Source organism: Emydura macquarii, unplaced genomic scaffold (genome assembly GCF_026122565.2).
Source record: "Emydura macquarii macquarii isolate MOO-44397 ecotype Brisbane River unplaced genomic scaffold, CSIRO-AGI_Emac_v2 contig_2795, whole genome shotgun sequence".
Taxonomy (NCBI): Eukaryota; Metazoa; Chordata; order Testudines; family Chelidae; genus Emydura; species Emydura macquarii.
This window is the reverse complement of record NW_027132932.1, coordinates 5,250,109-5,268,462: the sequence shown is the minus strand read 5'-3', so window position 1 is coordinate 5,268,462 and position 18,354 is coordinate 5,250,109. Positions and strand designations below refer to the sequence as shown.

The 18,354-nt window shown below is 44.3% G+C and overlaps 1 pseudogene; it reads right to left on the bottom strand.

Annotated features, from left to right (window-relative positions):
• Positions 1–741: 741 nt before the first annotated feature.
• Positions 742–18,106, bottom strand: LOC137166100 (histamine H2 receptor-like; annotated as a pseudogene).
• Between the last annotated feature and the right edge of the window lie 248 nt (positions 18,107–18,354).

Sequence of the window (18,354 nt, the reverse complement as noted above, 5' to 3'; positions counted from 1 at the left end):
TTTTCGGCGGAGGACTTTGCATGGCCCCTGGGAAGGGGAGTGTACATAAATTTGGCCTGTCAACATCACCGAGTTTGATACCCCTGGGCTAGAGCCTACCAACGCCTTTGTGCATGCTTAACTTTATTCACAGTAGGGTGACTAAATGTCCTGATTTTATAGGGACAGTCCCAATATTCAGGGCTTTGTCATATATAGGTGCCTTTTACTCCCTTCCTCTGTTCCGATTTTCACACTTGCTGTCTGGTCACCCTATTCACAAGTAGTTCCATTGAAAATATGCAAATAAAGTTGAGCTTGTAACATAAGCATTTGCAGGATCAGGGCTGTAATGAATTGCTCTGAAATAGCACATACCATACTGAATTGTAGAGTATACCCTGGCTCAAAGGAATGCAGTGAGTACAATCCATGCTATCACACCTACTTTTTCAGTGCTAAGACTCAACCATTCACAGGAAACTTCTTTCTGCTATTTATATGTAGCGTAATATTCTTAATGGAAAACTAACCAATTCGTTTTGACAACTCAGCTGCACGATCAAGGTCCTTTGCCATTCTTTCCACAAGCGCTACTAATTTTTGTTCACAGCACAAAGAAAGAAGTAAGGACAACATGGGATCACTCTGTTGCTTGCATTTCATACAAATCACAGCCAAAATAAAAGTACATTTGTAATCTTGCACCCAATCTCTTCCCCCCCAAAAATGCAATTAATAGATCCCTCCCCAAAATATGCACTAGTCACCATACACTCTGCATCTGTCACATCCTGCAACAAGTAACCCAGAACATTGTTATTGTTTGTGCTTGCTCTTCAGCACTCCAGTAGGCATCGGCATTTTAATGCTGTATTCTGGGTCTTGCGCAGTCTTGGAAAAAGTGGCAATTGAAACCATATCTTCCCCAATATCCACCTGAGACCTGCGCCTGCAGATGAACAGCTTTTTCAGAGCCCGTTGGAAGTCCCGATTCAGAAAGGCATAGAGCATGGGATTGATAGTAGAATTGCAATAACCTAACCAAGTTATGATCTTGAAGGCATCAACAAGGACTGCGCTGGTGGAATCGGCGCCTTTAGCGGCTAGCCATACATTCAAGACAAAGTACGGTAACCAGCACAATATGAAGACTGAGATGATGATGCTAATTGTCCGAGTGGCTTTGTTTTCCAGCTGCAGGTTGTTCTGCCTCTTGCTGTTGGGATGGTAGTGAATTTCCAGGGTCTGAGACACGATGCGGGTGGCCTTTAGTCGCGATGCTCGATAGATGAAGAAATACATGCTGCACATAATCATGAAAGGGACAAAAAACGCCAGGGCAGAAGCTATGATGGCAAAAGTCCAGTTGGTGACAAAGATGCACTCTTTGCCAGCATCAAAATCCACACCAGGTATCTCATTCCAGCCTTGCATGACAGGTAGGAAGGAAATGAGGGAGGAGTATACCCAGACCATACAGGTCATCATGACGCACCTGCAAACGGAAGACCTGAAAGGTAAGAACTTGGGAGCCCAAATTATTCTGAGAGCTTCTTTTGAAAACAGCTGACATTAATGATACTCCACAGGTGTGTTGTGGAGATCTGTCAATGCTTCTGAAGTGCTGTGAAGAGGTAAAGTATAGAGAAGACCGAGGCACCATGTTTTGGTCCAGATTTGAACATTTCCAAAGTCTGGGTTATTTAGAATCGACTTAGATTTAGGCCGTTGTGTGTGTTAGAGTCACATAGAACAGGTTGGAAAAATAGGGAGGAACATTTCAAGGAATATTTTCTTTTTTGTTGTTAGAATACTGAAACATTTGAATTTTTCCAACCAGTTCTAGAGTCAGGTGGTTAACATCCTTTTATGCTTCAAAGACAGGGGTGCCCAAACTCTGCAACTCCTTGCCATAGCTTAGCAGGACCCTCGGGGCCCCTCCCTAATTTCCCCTCTAGATTTATAAATTTTTAAATAAAAAATGGACACATGCAGCCAGACCGTTAGCTGGAGCTTTCATCATGCTAGAGAGATTGATACAACTAGATTGCTGTGTGCAGAGGGCATGGTTCAAAGAGAAACTAGATAAGTTAATGGAGAATAGGTCCATCAATGGCTACTAGCCCGATGGGCTGGGATTGCTGTTTGCCAGAAACTGGGAGTTGGCACTGGGATAGATCACTTGATGATTATCTGTTCTGTTCATTCCCTCTGAAGCACTTGGCGTTGGCCATTGTCGGAAGACAGGATACTGGGCTGGATGGACCATTGGTCTGACCCACAATGGCCATTCTTATGTTCTTAGGGTTACGGCACCTGGAAAGTCACCCTTACCCAAACAGTCCCAGCACCCACCAGCCCTCTCTTACAGATTTCTTGTGGAACTTTGGTAGGAGCTTAAAACTGCCATGACCACTGGAACTGCTGGGTTAAGGTGAGGGTAAATCCATGATATGCCCACACCTTGAATTCTACATCCAGTTCTAGTCATCCCATCTCAGAAAAGGTATATTAGAATTGGGAAAAGTACAGAGAAAGGCAATGAAAGTGATTAGAGGGATGGAACAGTTTCCATCTGAGGAAAGATTAAAAAGACGTTTCAACTGGAAAAGAGATGACTTGGAGGTGGGATATGATAGAGGTCTATAAAATCGTGATGAGTGGAGAAAGTGAAGAAGGAAGTGTTATTTACCCCTCCACATAACACAGGAAGCAAGGGTCACCCAATGAAATTAATAGGCAGTAGTTCTACAACAAACATAAGGAAGTACTTCTTCACACCACGCACAGTTAACCTGTAGAACTCAGTTCCAGGAGATGTTCTGAAGGTCAAAAGTATAACTGAATTCAAAAAAGAAACAAGTTTATGGAGAATAGGTCCATCAGTGGCTATTAGCCAAGGTGGTCAGGGATGCAACCCCATACTGTGGGTGTCCCTAAACCTCTGACTGCCAGAAGTTGGGACTGCGTGATGGGGTATGGGTCACACTAAATTACCCTGTTCTGTTCATTCCCTCTAAAGCATCTGGCACTGGCCACTGTCAGAAGACAGGGCACTGGGCTTGATGGACCATCAGGCTGACCCAGTGTGGCCGTTCTTAGGAGGGTCCCACTACCTACATTTCTCAGGGACTTAATTCCACCCACTTTGGCATGGCTACCTCCTGAAATGCATAGGGTCGGCACACTGACTCCCCTGTGCCTGTAGATATGTACCAAACCTGTACCACTACCTAAAATTCACTTCTAGCCAAATCATTTTACAACGTGTTCCTAATACAAAAGATGCAATCAGAGAAGTGCACTCAGGCCAGGTCAGCTGAGGGGCTCTTCATATCCCACCGCATCCTCCACACACAAAAAGCACAGAAGTAGGGCTCTTTAAATGGTGCAAAGGGCTGCTTATCTAATATGGATCTGATTGGGGGGGTGGTTGTGAATGGCTCATCTGGAACTGTCATGGTGTATGCTAAGGGTGTGTTCCACATCTGTGTAAAAACTCTAAAGGATTTGGGCAATCAAAAAATAGCCCTTCAGGGAGTTAATTATAAATAAACTAGTAGCGAAAAGCCTGTGCTGTCACACAGGTGTGGCAACTGGGCCAACTAATCCACCATCTGTGCTGTCTCCCTCACAACCAATGAAAGTGTTGCATGCAAATTAGCTGTAGAGTAAGGGTGGTGATTGGTTGAGTTGCCTCTGATAGACATGCCTAACTGTAGCCGTACACCACGTGGGTGTAATTCGCAAAGTCAAATTGGCTGAGCACTTAAAAATTGGACAGTAATGGACAGCAAATCCCAGTGATGATTGAACCTGGTGATATTCTACTACAGCCATGATTTCTGTTTCCATTGCTTCACACTGACTGTACCGACATTCTGGACTTCAGAGTGACAATCCTGGATTCTTAATACGTAGATACTATTTTAGGATATGACACTTGACAGCCTGTGTCTAGGTACTTGTATGGCCACTGTTACTGTAGTATTTGATTGCCTCAAATTCTTTGTTTATCCTCACAACACATCCCTGTGAAGCTGGGCAGCGCTATGATCCCCATTTTATAGATGGGGAATGGAGACACAGAGACCGTGTCTCGTCCAAGGTCACACAGGAAGTCTGCGGCAGAGCAGGGAATCAAAGGCTTTCTCACGTCTATGGCTAGCACCCTAACCACTGGATAATTCTTTCTCTCAATTCTTCATCTTAAATTATTCTTTCGTAGTGGGTGCAGTGCTTAGTTCATATTTGAATTTGTGGTGTAAGAACAGCGATGACAATCTGTCCAAGTTAGACTTCCAGGGACATTTTATGATAGTTGTTATTGGGACTGAATTGGGACTGATGATGGAACATCTGACAAGACCCTAAAACTTTCCTCCATTTCCACAATCTTTTGAGAGCTAAGTAATACTTGCCTTCGACGTGACATCCTCGTTGAATAGTGATAGGGTGTCACCACGGAGCAATATCTATCCAGACTGATAAAGCACAAGGTGACAATGGACGCCGTGCAGAACATGACATCAAAAGAGATCCACACTTTACAGAACAGCTTCCCAAAAAGCCACATCCCCGTCACCTCATAAATTATGCTGTGGGGTGGTAAGAGAAAGAGAGCAGAAAATATTAAGTTATAACTGAGGAATGATTATTTATTTCTCTGCTATGTGGAAGCCTGTTTACCCAAGACCCAAGTTCCTGTCAGTCCCTGTTTGCAAAATAGTGAAAATTATGGCTGACGCTGTTGAGATACAGTGAAATTCTGTTAGGAGGCAAATTGGAGTTTGTTGTCCAAGGCTTTAGCCTGATTATGGTACATAGTTAAGGTACTACCTGCTGGAACACTGTTATAAAGGGATCCCTTGACAGGATTGCAGTTTTAGTGTAGATCGTCTCTCTTTTTATTTTCATATATGGTTGTGTTTGTCACAGGCTTTTCTCAGTGCCTCAAGAAGACACTTCTGGGACCAAAATGAGAGAGCTAGTCTAGATAGCTCATGGTTTTGAACTGTATCTGAACGAGTGATCGAACCCTCAGACATGTACAGCGGCATGTACTTTGTTAAGACTCCAAACCATGGAAATGGCTCTCCTTAAAAGTAGGTATGGAAAATTTCCTTCACATCTTCATTTGCCCACGTATACTTGGAGCATTGGAAGATCTACCTCATTATCTTTTGCATTGTAGAATTTTCCAGCATACTGGATTTTGCTTATTTTGTTTAAAAAAGAATTTGTATTACCATCCCAAAAGCTAAGGTCTTTAGTTTTTTTTCAGTCACCAGTGTTAATCAAATCAGCAGCATTTTTTGTCCTCTTAGCACTTTGCTGAAGAATAGAGTTTATATTCGGTTCTGACTGACATTTTGATGGATTATATGGATGTTGCTGTTTCAGATTGTGTATGTTTTTCCTTTTGTATTTGACAGACGTATTATATGTGATTTAATTAAACTGAACTGCATAATCTTCTCATGATACTTCAATTTCTGGGCCTGGAATAGCTTCCCTCCTTTAATGTTCCAAGCAATTTTGGTACTTCCTATCTGGTCTGCTACGTCAGATCTCATTCATTTGGCTTCTGGATCGTGGGATTCATATGAGAAGCCCGGTTCTCATGTTATGTAGCCCATAAATGCCTCCCGGAGGCAAGAAAGAGAGTGAACACCACACACCTGCACCAAAATATTACCAACAAAGGCAGAGAAACAGTAACAAATGAGTAACCAGTTAGGAAGCTTGGGGCAGGATTTATTTGGATGCAATTTGCTTCTTCCTACTTTTCCCAGCTTACATAAGTTGTTGACTTCTCCTGCAATAACTTTCTCTTGGACCTATGTTATGTGACAGAGCGAACGATTCACTACCTTTGTAAGAATTAATTCTCTTCTCCTTCCCTGCAACCGTATAGCTTCTAAAACTACAGCAGTTGCTCTCACCATATCAGAGTTCTTTCAGCCCTGCTGGCTAGGAAAGGAAAGGAATAAAATCTACATATACTGCTCTTTCTAATGCCTGGTTTTGGTTTAATTAATTAGCTAGTATTAATTAAAACTACTTTTACAGGTTACAGTTGTTCTGCCTCTTCAGAATGGTAATGGCACCAAATATACTTCCATCTGTGTTACAGTACCAGCTAGAGGTCCCAGTCAGGGTCAAGAGGTTTGTTATAGTAGGTGTTGTACAAACATATTTATCTAAGGAGTTAGGGGAAGCTCTGTGTGTGGTCTTACATGGCCCCATTAATGTTGTATTTGAGCACCTCACAGTGTATGACATTTATCCTCACAACATCCCTGAGAGGTAGGGAAGGGCTGTTATCCCCATTTTACAGATGATGGATTTAGACACAAAGGGTCAGATTCACAAAGGAATTTAGGGGCCTAAATCCAACATTCTGGTGACATTCTCTAAATCGTTGCTCAGCTGCCCCCTAACTCCTGAGTCTCTGAGCAGCTGAGTCTCTGCCCGTCAGCATTTGCAAAGCTGCTTACGTCCTGATGCCTCCCCACAATGAATGACCTGCTCAGAGCCCTAGTGCAAGCCAGCTCCCCAGTGGCGCTGAAGCAGGATTTTTCAATTAGGCATTCCCCTCCCTACCTCACCAAGGGAGTCCAAATCCTGAAGGCATGCTCTCAACCACAGGTCTCTCCTGTTGGAGAGGTTCCACTTTGTCTCCGAGCAGGGACTAGAATCTGAGTCTCCCCCATCCAAAGTAAGTGCCTTAACCACTCGGCAATCCCTTCAGCAGAATGAGTAACATGCAGGCTTTCAAAACACCAATAATCTCCTAAAGAGTTGAGGAGATGACATTTTGGCTAAAGACACTATGACAATCTCCCCAACCCCATGAGAAGTGCTATCAAACCCCATCTCTTGAGATGTTTAAACTGGACAAAGAACTCAGGGTCTCAGGAACAATCCTGTACTGGAGGGGTGTACATGAGTATTGTTTCCCACAAATTTCGCTTTTTTCTAAAGAATAAAGGGTGTTATGATGATGTCGTCAGTGATGTCAGCACAGCCTGTCCACTCACTAGAGAGCACTAAATAGGAGGTGCCATCAATGAAGGAATGATATTAGACTGAGAGTATCCAATCTCTGTACTACAATAAGAGTGTGTGCTGTTAACATTTCCTGAAATGTGTTCCAATTAACAAGCAGAGAAACATCCAGAAAGTGGTAGAGGCAAGAGATGGTTGAAAATTTTTCTATATAACGGTTTTCCTGCCTGAAAATGCAGTTTTGTTGAAATTGCCTCATTTCACTGGAAAGTGGCGATTTTGATAACATTTCTAATAGGGGAACAAAGTCAAGACTAATCATTTGGTCAATGTTGAAATGTTTTGTTTCAATAAAGCAAAATGCTTCCTTTCAACAATCATTTGGATTCATTTTGTTTAACTTGTATATTTAATATATGCTATAATTATTGTAATGGTTCAGCATTATCACAATGAAACGTTTTTACCTTATCAAAACAGAATGTTTTGATTATTTTTTAAATTGGAACATTTTGGAATTTTCATTCCTTGGGAAATTTTGTCATTTCATTCTGATTTGGAACCAAAACAAATCTTGAAATCTCAGAATTTCCCACAGAATAGAAATTCCATTTTCCAGTCAGTCCTAGTGGACATGGAGAAAAGATTTAGAGGCTGATTGCCAACTTCACTCAAATTGAGTACCTTGTTCCACAAGTAGCCTCGCTGATTTCAGTAGGACAATTTGTGAAACAAGATACTAGCCAATGTAAGGATGGCGGAACCTGTCCTTTAGGCCCCGATCCGGCAAAGACTTATGCACATGCTTAACTCTAGGCACTGCGAGTAGCTCTATTCAGCCACTGAAGTTGACGCAGCTACTCAGAGTGTGTAAAGTTAAGCACCTGCGTAAGCCTTAGCAGCATCAGGGCCTTAGTTAGCAGCGCACTGTAGGAAGGAAAAAGCGTTTGATGCATAGTATAGGTGCCAGTCTGAGTACACACTGCCAGCTGAACTGATGTTTTTTAGGGGTGCTCTCTCGTACTATTTTGTAATGGTTGCAAAATGTAGATACTGAAAAAATCAGAGAAATTTCAACGAGAGAACCATACTTTTTTTTTATCTTCTTGCTGCATCACCAATCTGAAATCAAAGGAAGCATTGTGTGAGGGTCCCTTTGTCTCTGTAACTAAACCTCTTTTCTTTCACAAAAGCTGGCTACGGAAGGACTGAATGTTCCTTCCATTGAATCACGCAACCTTGTTCTTTTTGGCATGTGCTAATGAACAAAACAGCGCAGCACATCTGACCAGCTGCAATTCAGCGGAGAAGCTGAAACAGCCAAGCTGGAAAGTTGTGAGCCTAAATCCACCCCTATTGTACCTGTGGCATATGCTAGCCAGCCAGCTAGCCTATGGCAGTCTTGGTTCTACCACAAAGATGTCATGCAGCTTGATACGAGTCTCTATAACCTTTAAGTCGCCATATGTAATGTCCACAGTACCTGAGCTAAGTGCATACTGGAAACTTTCTCATTCTGTGACACAGACAAAGGGCAAAGGGTCCCCTGTTCTTTGGAAGCAACTCTCACCTCAGACCTGACAAACTCACTACACCAAATCCATCTTACAGGATATTTATCCATAAAGAGTAGCACGTGAGTATCTACAGACAGCTCATAACTTGTCAAGATTCACAATCATTGTGAGATGTGCATGTGGGTAATATGTATTCATGTTGAAAGTAGGTTCTATGAACTTGAGTAGAAATTTACTACCAGAAGGCAATGTGCTGTGGTGATGTCCCATTTGGGCTAGAGGGAGTCATCCCCCCACCCTACTTGGCTTATGATACACTGCAATGCTCAATTCTTTAGCCTTGCACAATGCTAAGACTTTCAGTGGGAACCCATCAGGGGCAATGACGAACAATTGAAACCACTTATAAGTGAAAAAGAAACTTTACAAGACGGGTTCATCCTATCTATGAATAGAAACAAAAGGCTGTTTTCAGCATAACACAGAAGAGAGAGAAATACTCTGTATCTATTCACTGAGGAAACCCTTTGTGGAATGGGCATGCTTTCATGAACATTTGGATCTTGGTGCTTCTGAAACCAGCCAGGTCTACGACTAACTAAACCTGGGTAGGAGGGGGCAAATCTACTTTATTAGATAAGAGAGGTAACTATCGATAAGTGTAGTCTCTGGTTCATGTTTTATGATTTTGTTTTTTATTGTAACCATCTGATTCCACTGCTCAATCTTGTTTCTAGTTGAATATTTAGTCTTCCTTAAATCCAACCTACTTTTGTTTCACCCTAAGTACTCGCACCTGCTGTGTGGTTTACAAGAGAAGGATTTAAGGTGACACTGCTAAATTGGGGTAGGTTGCACCTTTGGATGCAGCGGATCTGGAATTTCTGTGAGTAGCCAGTATCCGGGGCTGGATGTCACAGGGTAATGATTCAAAGGGGATTGGAGTGGGGGTGTGCTTAGTGTTAACCTGCAAGGCAAAGTTAGGGCTGGCATAGCCCAGAGAAGAGCACTTGAGTGGCTGTAAGGCTGGTGGTGTCACGTTCATTAAAGCTATTGGCCTTTGGATTACTGTAGCCTTTACTTGATCCAAACTGGATTGTCTATTTATAAGTACTAGTGAAACAAAGTTTGCAAATGTATATAAAGATTGTACCTGTCCGAGTATATCTCACTCCAGCGCCATATTAACTGCATCACATTTAGAATGATAAACTGGAGCATTTTCATTTCAAATGCTTGGCATGCTAGTTGCCTTTAATCAAAATGTCAGTCGAGCTCCTTCTATGACTCACGTCGCTGTGGTATCTGAGCCCCTTAAAGCAGCAGCTAACAATGCAGGGGTAACATTGCTAGCGGCTAAAACCACAAATTTGACTCCTTCAGTCCTGGATCAGTTCCTCCGCTAAGGAGCACATTTTCTGCCTGAGGTTTGTGTTCACCTTCCCTTTTCCAATGAGAAGCGTTGCGCCGCTGAGCTGCTCCGGGCACTGTGCTAGCTCGCTCTTCCTCGCCCTAGTGGCTGGCTTGCACAATAGAAGAATCCTTGTCCAGCTGATAGCTACTGGAGAGTCTCTAGGAGCTGAAGTGGGATTTGGAGCCAAAAGCTCCCGAGTTCTTTGCTGGCTGACAGCAGTGATGCCTGGTACCTGCAGCACTTTGATGTGCTATGTCAGAGTACTTGCAACCTCCCATTCGCAGTAGTTCTGTGGTCTCCCTACATAAAGATCCGGGACTCCTGCGGTGTTTAAAATGGCACCATTGCCATTCTCCCCTCACAGTTTTCCTGATAAATATGATGTCTCTCTCCTAAGTGGGTTATTTTCTCTCTAACTGCATAATTAAGCCATTGGTTGTCATGGAAATCCTTCCCCTCTTGAAATGCCATCTACCAATACCCCCCACCCCTTTTGTTTTCTCAGGCTTATACGCCCGGCTCCTCTTCCCTATGAGACACAAGCATGGACAGATTACCCTTGACCGAGCATGAGTTTCCTCAGCTTTTATTTGTTCCTGCAGCATCCTTGGAGGTGAGAATCCCCCATCCCCTCCATTTCCAGCCCTGCTCCTGACCCACAAAGAAACATGGCATCACGTTCTCCTCTCCTCCTTTGCCGGGAAGAAAGCCCCTCCCGCGGTTATGAGGAATCCTCCTGGTTCAAGGGGATGAGCACTTTGCTGGGGAAATCCTCCCCCCTGCCCATACTCGCACACAGCAGGGCTTGCTCTGGCCCATCCTCTCATGCTAACCAGGAAGACTACGTCAGCAGGTAGAAGGCAGAGGGGGCGTGTGGGTAGTTGGGTAAGTGGGAAGGTCTTGCAGGGAGAGCTCTTATTGCCTTTAAGGTTGAAGGTCCAGGAGGGGATCCTCCCAGCCACAGGGGACACTCCAGAGGTCTGCAGTGTGCTTAAGGGCCATGAATACAATGGGAGGAAGAGAATCTGCTGAAGAAGAAGGGCTAGAATGAGAGGAAGATCCTGTCCGTTGGGTGGGGGCAGGGAGTCTGAGGGAAATGGAGGGGTGGCAGATCCTCCACTCTGGGCTCCCCCAGGGACACAGAGGTAACAAAAAGCCTGAGGAAATGGTGGTTGGCAGAGAGATTGCCAGAAGCACGCTCCAGTAGGATGCATTGTAACAACTGTTATTAGTTATCCTTTATTTGTGACATTGCTTTCCCTTCCGCACCCAGCTGGCGTTAACATGGCGCCTTTCGTCGCGGTCGCCATCAGGAAAGCACCAGCTCAGCTCTGGCGACAGGGTTTCCACAGTTCACTTGTGTTGCCACTGCTAGGAGGAACTTGCAATAGCAGACGGGTGTTGGAGCAATTTTTTAGTGGGGGTGCTGAGAGCCAGTGAACCAAACTAGACCCTCTATATCGTGGATACCACTTCAAGCCAGTGGATGCAGTCGCACCCGTAGTTCCAGCACCTGTGACAACCAGTCCCCTCCTTGGAGGGAGGAGGGAGCCATCAGGCACGTAGGCCCGGCTTGGCAGCTTCCCTGCACTTCAGAGAGTGTGTAACTGCCAGCTACTGCCTGAATCCACCCACCCTGCCTCCCAGGCCGGGCAGCAAATCCCCTCTTCCCCCCACTCCCTGTGTTCCTGTTCTTGTACCATTCTGGCTTGATCCTGAACCATGCCCCGAGGAGCCCAGTGTAAACGATGCATAGTCCCGAATCTTACTCCCAGTGAAGTCTGCCAATATTCCCAATGACTTCCCAAGGGCCGGAAGGAGAGGAGTGGGTTATTTCATCATACAACCAAAGCCGGCACTGTTGGAATTCATACGCCCAACAAAGCAGACCCAAGTTTGTGTAGCAACAGGCGAGGGTGGACAGTGGGTGGAGAGGTAAAGGCAATGCCAACAATGAGGTTGGAACGGGAGCTGACCCCAGAGCATGATAGTTGCGTTTTGTGGCAATGTTCAAGGTTTTGAAATTTGAAAAAGCAGAACATTGGAAGGAAACCCAAACTGTCAAACATTTGCATGAAAACAGAAGCACGTGGATCCAGTTATTGGCCTGGGATGCGGGAGACCCCGGGTTCCCGTCCCTTCTCTGCCTGATTTAGAGCACAGTTTTTCACCCCAGAGCACTCCAAATCAGAGCATGCAGTTGACCCTGCTTCTCCCACCTCCCATTCCCAGCTATGCCAGCCACCCAGCTATAGAGACACACTCACTCTTCAGCCTGCACCCAAAAACCTTCCTGATGAAAGTTTTATGGCAACTGGTGCATCTCTGCTAAGCATTTCAGCTTTGATGAAACAGTACATAGAAAATGTTTCAAGCAGCTCTTGTTGGAACCTGAACTGAGATTTTCCTAAGTTTAAAACTATGACAGTCTATTAATGTTGTTGGAAAGGGTGACTTTAACTCTCTTCTATCAACATTTTTGTTTTCCTCAGAGAATATTTAATATAGGCTTCCACTCAATCTGTACCTCTTCTTGCTGAGAAACCCATTCAGATCCACGTTATTTTAACATTTTTGTGTCTTATTTCTTATATATCAGGAATTACACTTAAATAAGAGGGCCACTTCACTTGTAGACTCTGGCTGCTTTGCTCTGCTCTGATGTCTGATAGCAGATGCAAATTCTTGTTTAACCAGGTGGTTAAACTGGGTTTATGGCCATTTTGCATCACCAGACCAGAGCAAAGCAGTCAGAACATAGTGGTGAATCTGGCCTAAAAGATCTAAAGTAATTGGTCTTTTTATCCTCATGTCAATAATTATAGCCATGAATTTGTTTTCATCAGTGAAAATGCAGTCAGTACAATAACAAAAAAAACCAATCCTGAAACACAGTCCTGATCACTTTTCCCTTCAATGCAGATAGCTTTAAACAGAACAAAATTTTCAATCGTCAACTTATAAATCACAAGCAGATCCAGACAGTTGAAAATGACAGAAATTGTTCTGTTGTGCTTTTGTAAGCAAAATGTTTCTTTTGCAAGAACATCACTCCCCTCCTCCACTTGTGTTTGGATTGGGCTAGAAGCAATGTTAAAGAGGGCATTACTGGGATAAAAATAGGGTGGATAATATAATCTTTTAAAAACATGTCAGGTTTACTTATCCAAGTGTTATGTGCTACATAGGGGGGATGTCTTTCTGAAAATATGGGCTCAATTTTTTTCCCACACTGGTTTTATATTGTTTTAACTCCAATTGACTTCAGTGGAATTGCTCCTGGTTTCCATGAGTGTAAATAAGAGAACAAACTGAGCCAAGATTTTATCCTAACAGAAACATTACAATGATTAAATTCTGATCTTGTATTCCTTGAGCACTCAAAACTCCCATTGCTTCCAGTGGTTTTTGTAGGCTACAAGGAATGCCAGACTTGTCTCTAAGGGAGTGAGAACACGTCTACACTACAGCTGGGTGCTGCCTGAGTGCAAACTTGTCCGGACTTCTTGGGCCTGAGTTGCTGCTCATGCTACCCACAGCTACCCTGCTGGTTTTAGCGGGCTGTCTCAAGCAGACCCAGCCCGTATCTATCTACTCACAGTGGGAAACAGGATCCCAGCTCTAATGTAGTAGCCACTGAGCTAAGTGGTACTGAATGCCATCAAACAAGGACATTACAAGCAAGTCTTACCTTACAAGGAGTTCTTACCTGAATGGCATGACCAGACAAGCAACGAGGAGATCTGCCATGGCTAAGGACATAATAAACATGTACGTTGCGGTACGCAGCCTCTTCTCCACCACAGGGCAGATAAACACCACTGTATTCCCAAACAGAGTGATCAAGTCTATAAAGGTTAGTATCAATCCAACAGCCACCTCCCGGAGACCAATTCCTGCCCTTGTCCAGTTGCCATCTCCTCTTACCAAGGATAGGGCAGTGGAGGAGATGTTGGAAAGCGACGATGTGTTTTTGTTCATCAGCATCTTCCCCCGGGGTTCAGAGCTGATGCAGAGAAGAAAAAAACACAGGCTTTCAAGAGCAAATTAATTCCAGGTCTATGAAAGAAAAGATGAAAACTATAATTATGCCTCATTCACTTAAAAAATCCCACGCATCCCACTGAACAATCTGCCATCGCTGTGTCTTTGTTACCGATTCATGGGGCAGTGTGTGTGTGTTTGTAATCCCAATGATAATGTTACAAATGTGCCACAGTGGCTGAAATTCATCATGAAAATTAAAAGCCTTCCTGTGAATAAAAAACACATCATTAGGTGAAGCTTGATGCAGGGAAAAAGCACTGAGAGCTGGAAAAAGAAGCAATGGCAATCTAGAATTAAAGCAGCCTTGCTAAATCCCACTCTGGAGTGAGTAATTTTATGTGATAGACAAGTAAAATATTTTCTCATTATCATCTTGGTCATCAGCAAGGTGGGTGAGAAGATTTGTTGCCTAGGCTGGATACATATGTACCCCATTGTTCAGTATGTGCTATGTGATCCCCTCTGTCTCCAATCCACTGATGCTATGGGTCTGTTACAGCTCCTAGTCATGGAATTTGGTCCTAAAGTTCAAGCTATGCTCATGCTCTTATCTGGAGGTTCCCTGGTTTGGCTCCCAGAAGTGATCAGAATGGTGGTGTGATATGTACTGATGGCTAGAGCTGGATGGAAAATGGAATTTCCATTTGGGTGGAAATTCTGACGCTTCTTTTCATTTTGATTCAGAATGAAAAGTTGAAATTTAGCACCCAATGGATATTTCCACAAATTTTGATTTGATTTGGAGACCCCAAACTGTTTGAAAATGCTGACTTGCTCCATTTCCATGTCAAAGTGCTAGTGCAAACGTATTTAAAGAGGAGCAGTAGAAACAGACTGCTGCTCTAGTACTGATCCATCCATATGTGCTGCAGTCACAAGCGAAGTGCATACATATGGCACAGCAACTAGATTTCACCTCCATAAACTCAAATAGCCAAACCCAACCTCCGGAGTTTCTGGAGAAGCTCTAGGTGTGATAGAATATACCCTGTGTCCACACCCGACACACTACTGTAATAATTTTTGTACAAGGCATGTCTTGTAAAGTATCATTTGAAAACTCATAATTTGCTGGTCAGTATTGTCCTGATAAAATAAGTGTGGCAACATGATATGTGAAGTTATCATCATTCTCTGTATGATGTTATTAACACATGTTCCAACCCTCACAGCCCTCTCCAAACTGTGATTGGCAAACAGGTCTGTCCTAGCCAAAGGAATATGTGCTCTGCTTAATTGGAATTTAACCAGGAAAGAGTCATCAAGGAAGAAGGAAAACAGATCAATCAGGTGAGAAAAAGCCAGCAGGGACCATCTTTTCACATGGATTCTTTATGTCCTACTGCCCAGCTGGAAATGCTTTTTCAAGAGGGGGACTGATACTATAAAAAGTAGGGACAAATACCCCAAGATCCCCCCTACATCACATTCATTGCACCTGAAGTGACCAAGGAAGCATTTGTTGGACTCTGGGGTACAGATCCTGCCCTATGTGGTTTGGTCAGTAAGACGCTGAAAGCATGTAGTGAGAAACTGTGCTTGAATCTGATGTAGTTTGTTAAGTTAGGTAACAGTAAACGTCTTTATTTTTCTTGTAACCATTTCTGACTTTTATGCCTCATTATTTGTCCTCACTTAAAATCTCGTTGTAGTTAACAAACTTTTTTTACTGCTTTTTTCTAATCCAATGTGTTTAAAATCAAAGTTTCTGAATAACTATTTGAGACAATAAGCTGGCATCTTATTCCCTTTGAGAAATAATGGATTTAATCTTGTACTCTCTAGGAGATGGCTGGACAGTCCAGGACATTGCTGGGGTGATATTTGGGACTGGGGTCACCCTGCAGTATAACCAAGGCTGCTGAGAGCTGGAGTGTAACCCCAGTGTGGCTGGCAGGCTGCAGATCCACGCAGACACTTTGGGTGTCACTTGCATGCTGGAGGCGGTTTGTGAGTGGCCAGAGTGGGAGCTCCTTCAGGAAGGCATTGTAAAGCACCCCAGGCTGCAGGGTAGAGGTGAAACAGCTGTGCATGAGTCTCAATTGTAGCCTGGTACGTCACATGAGGCACCTGCTAAAATGTGATCCATTAAATCAAAACAAAACCCTCCTAACGCCAGCCAGTCCCGCAAGGCATGAACCCATCTGCAAAATATCAAGACTGGCTCTCAGAAATGCTTCCTCTCCCTCCTGCCAAAACAACTCCCACACCACAAAGCAAAGTCAGTTCCTTCCCCACATCCACCCCTGGATAGCTCCCCTCAAACACTCTGGAGTTTAGGATTTTTGATGCTCTGACAAACCCGCATGGGGAAAAAATATCCAGACCCTGGAGCCCATATTTCCTAGTGACTAGTGATTTTAGGTATCCAGCCTGAGACCTCAGCTTGATTTTTGAAAGGGCAAGTGAAGGGCACTTTGTGAAAATCAGCCTCTTTTCAGATGTCTCAGATTGGGCATCCAAAATCACTAATTCCTCTTGAAAATGCAGGCTTAGATACCTTCAATGAGAATGCCCTGCCACAAGCACCTGCTATATCAGACTCACAGGGCTGTTAGCGTGACTGCCTCACGCGCTGATTACTGCCACGGTATCACATGCACGGCAAGCAAGACACTCCCTCAGATGGCCAGGACTCCAACCATTTAGGGCTTTTCCATTTCAAGCCAACACTTTAAAGAGCACCTGGAAGTCAAGCGACAAGTCAGTGAAGGTCACAAGGACCTTGTGCCGAGGTAGGTACTGATAGCTACTGGAAGTACTTCTCTAAGGAATGGGTCATTAAGAACCTCCAAATAACTGTGGCACTGAGATTTAAGTCAATTTTCAGATCTTATTGCAAATATAGAGGGGATGTTCTTTCCAGTGTCATGCTCTTCAGTTCCTAATAGTCTAGGAGGCGCTGAAGGTTAACTGAACTCGTACGTCAAAATCGAGAACCTCATGGGAAAATTACTTTACCATAGGTAGCACGCCTTCAGCTTCTAGTCTAGCAGGGAGTCATGTGTGATTGTTCATACACACCGCCAGACGTTCCCTGTTCAAACATCCTTCATACTATATCCCGGACAGGTTAATCTCTGAAATTTAGCCACTTGAAAGTGTAAATTAGAATATGCATAATCCTACTTTTGGTTCTTGATTTGTAATCCACTTTACTGACACAGACATATTTCAATGACTGAAACTTCCTGGGAACTGGTTTCCCGCCCCGCCCCCTTACCCCCCAGTACTTTCTCCGTTATCAGTACCTAACACAACTGCCAGATTTTATTCGCTTGCTTGCTGTGTCCCTACTATATTTTTTCTTGGATGAGTGTAGGTACACAGGATGCATGTGTGTTTTATCCATGAAACAGAACATGGACATAACTGTAAAATTAAAATAAATGCATAAGAAATAGGCACTTCTATATGCATTTTCAATGTGTGCGCGTATGTGCATATGTACACACACACATCTATCACACACATTCTGTATTCTCTGCATACTGAACTGTGTACTAAGTGTGAATTAGCTGCTAGTTAATTCCTCTGCTAGGTGAAATAACACAACGGAATTAACCATGTGTAACTGGCTTTAGCTAACTAGCCCACCTTTTCGACTGGAGAAAAAAAGGAAATCCATTTTGCTCTTTTCTACCATCTTTCCCCCTCACCTGCCCTTCCAAGTTTCCCTAAATCACTGTAGAAATCCAGCTTCTAAATGCCATAATTAAAACCATAACTAATGAAGTCGTATTGACACTGCTAGTTTATACATTCCTTGTTCCCCCCTGTGCTGTGCTAGTTGTGGGGTGTGAGTTAATGTGTTATCCCAGTTGATGCATTTGGATTTGAAAGAAAGCGGTCAGTGGATGGCTGGCTAGATACACACACGCAGAGCGCAGGGGGATGCGATACCAGGTACCGGTGACACACAACAGACAACGAAGGGACTCACTGAATGTGCACTCACCTTGCCTTCCCTAGGGCTCCTGGCTTGAAGTTATCTCCGGGTTGTTTCCTGGAGCGAGAGCCAGGTGGGACAGCAGCATCGCCTTCTCCAGCCGCGAGTGTGCGCCCGCCGCGTGCCCCCCTCCCGCAGCGCAGCACAAGGGCACAGCGCTCCCGGGCAGCTCCGAGGCTCCGTGTCTGCAGCGCCCATTGCAAAAGTGAAATCAGCAAGAGCCCCTTCCCGGGGCCGGCGGCGGGCGCAGAGAGAACGCGAGACTCGCCCGCTCACCGGCTCCTGGCGGCCGCGTTAACATCTGCGGCCATTAGGGGGCGCAGCGTCATCGATGGACCGAGCGCCTCCGGCCGTCTCCCGCTGCAGGTTGGCCGAGCTGGGGGGTCAGGGGGGGGGGGGGGGGCGGCGGCTTCTTGCCCTTCCCTGCTCGGGGC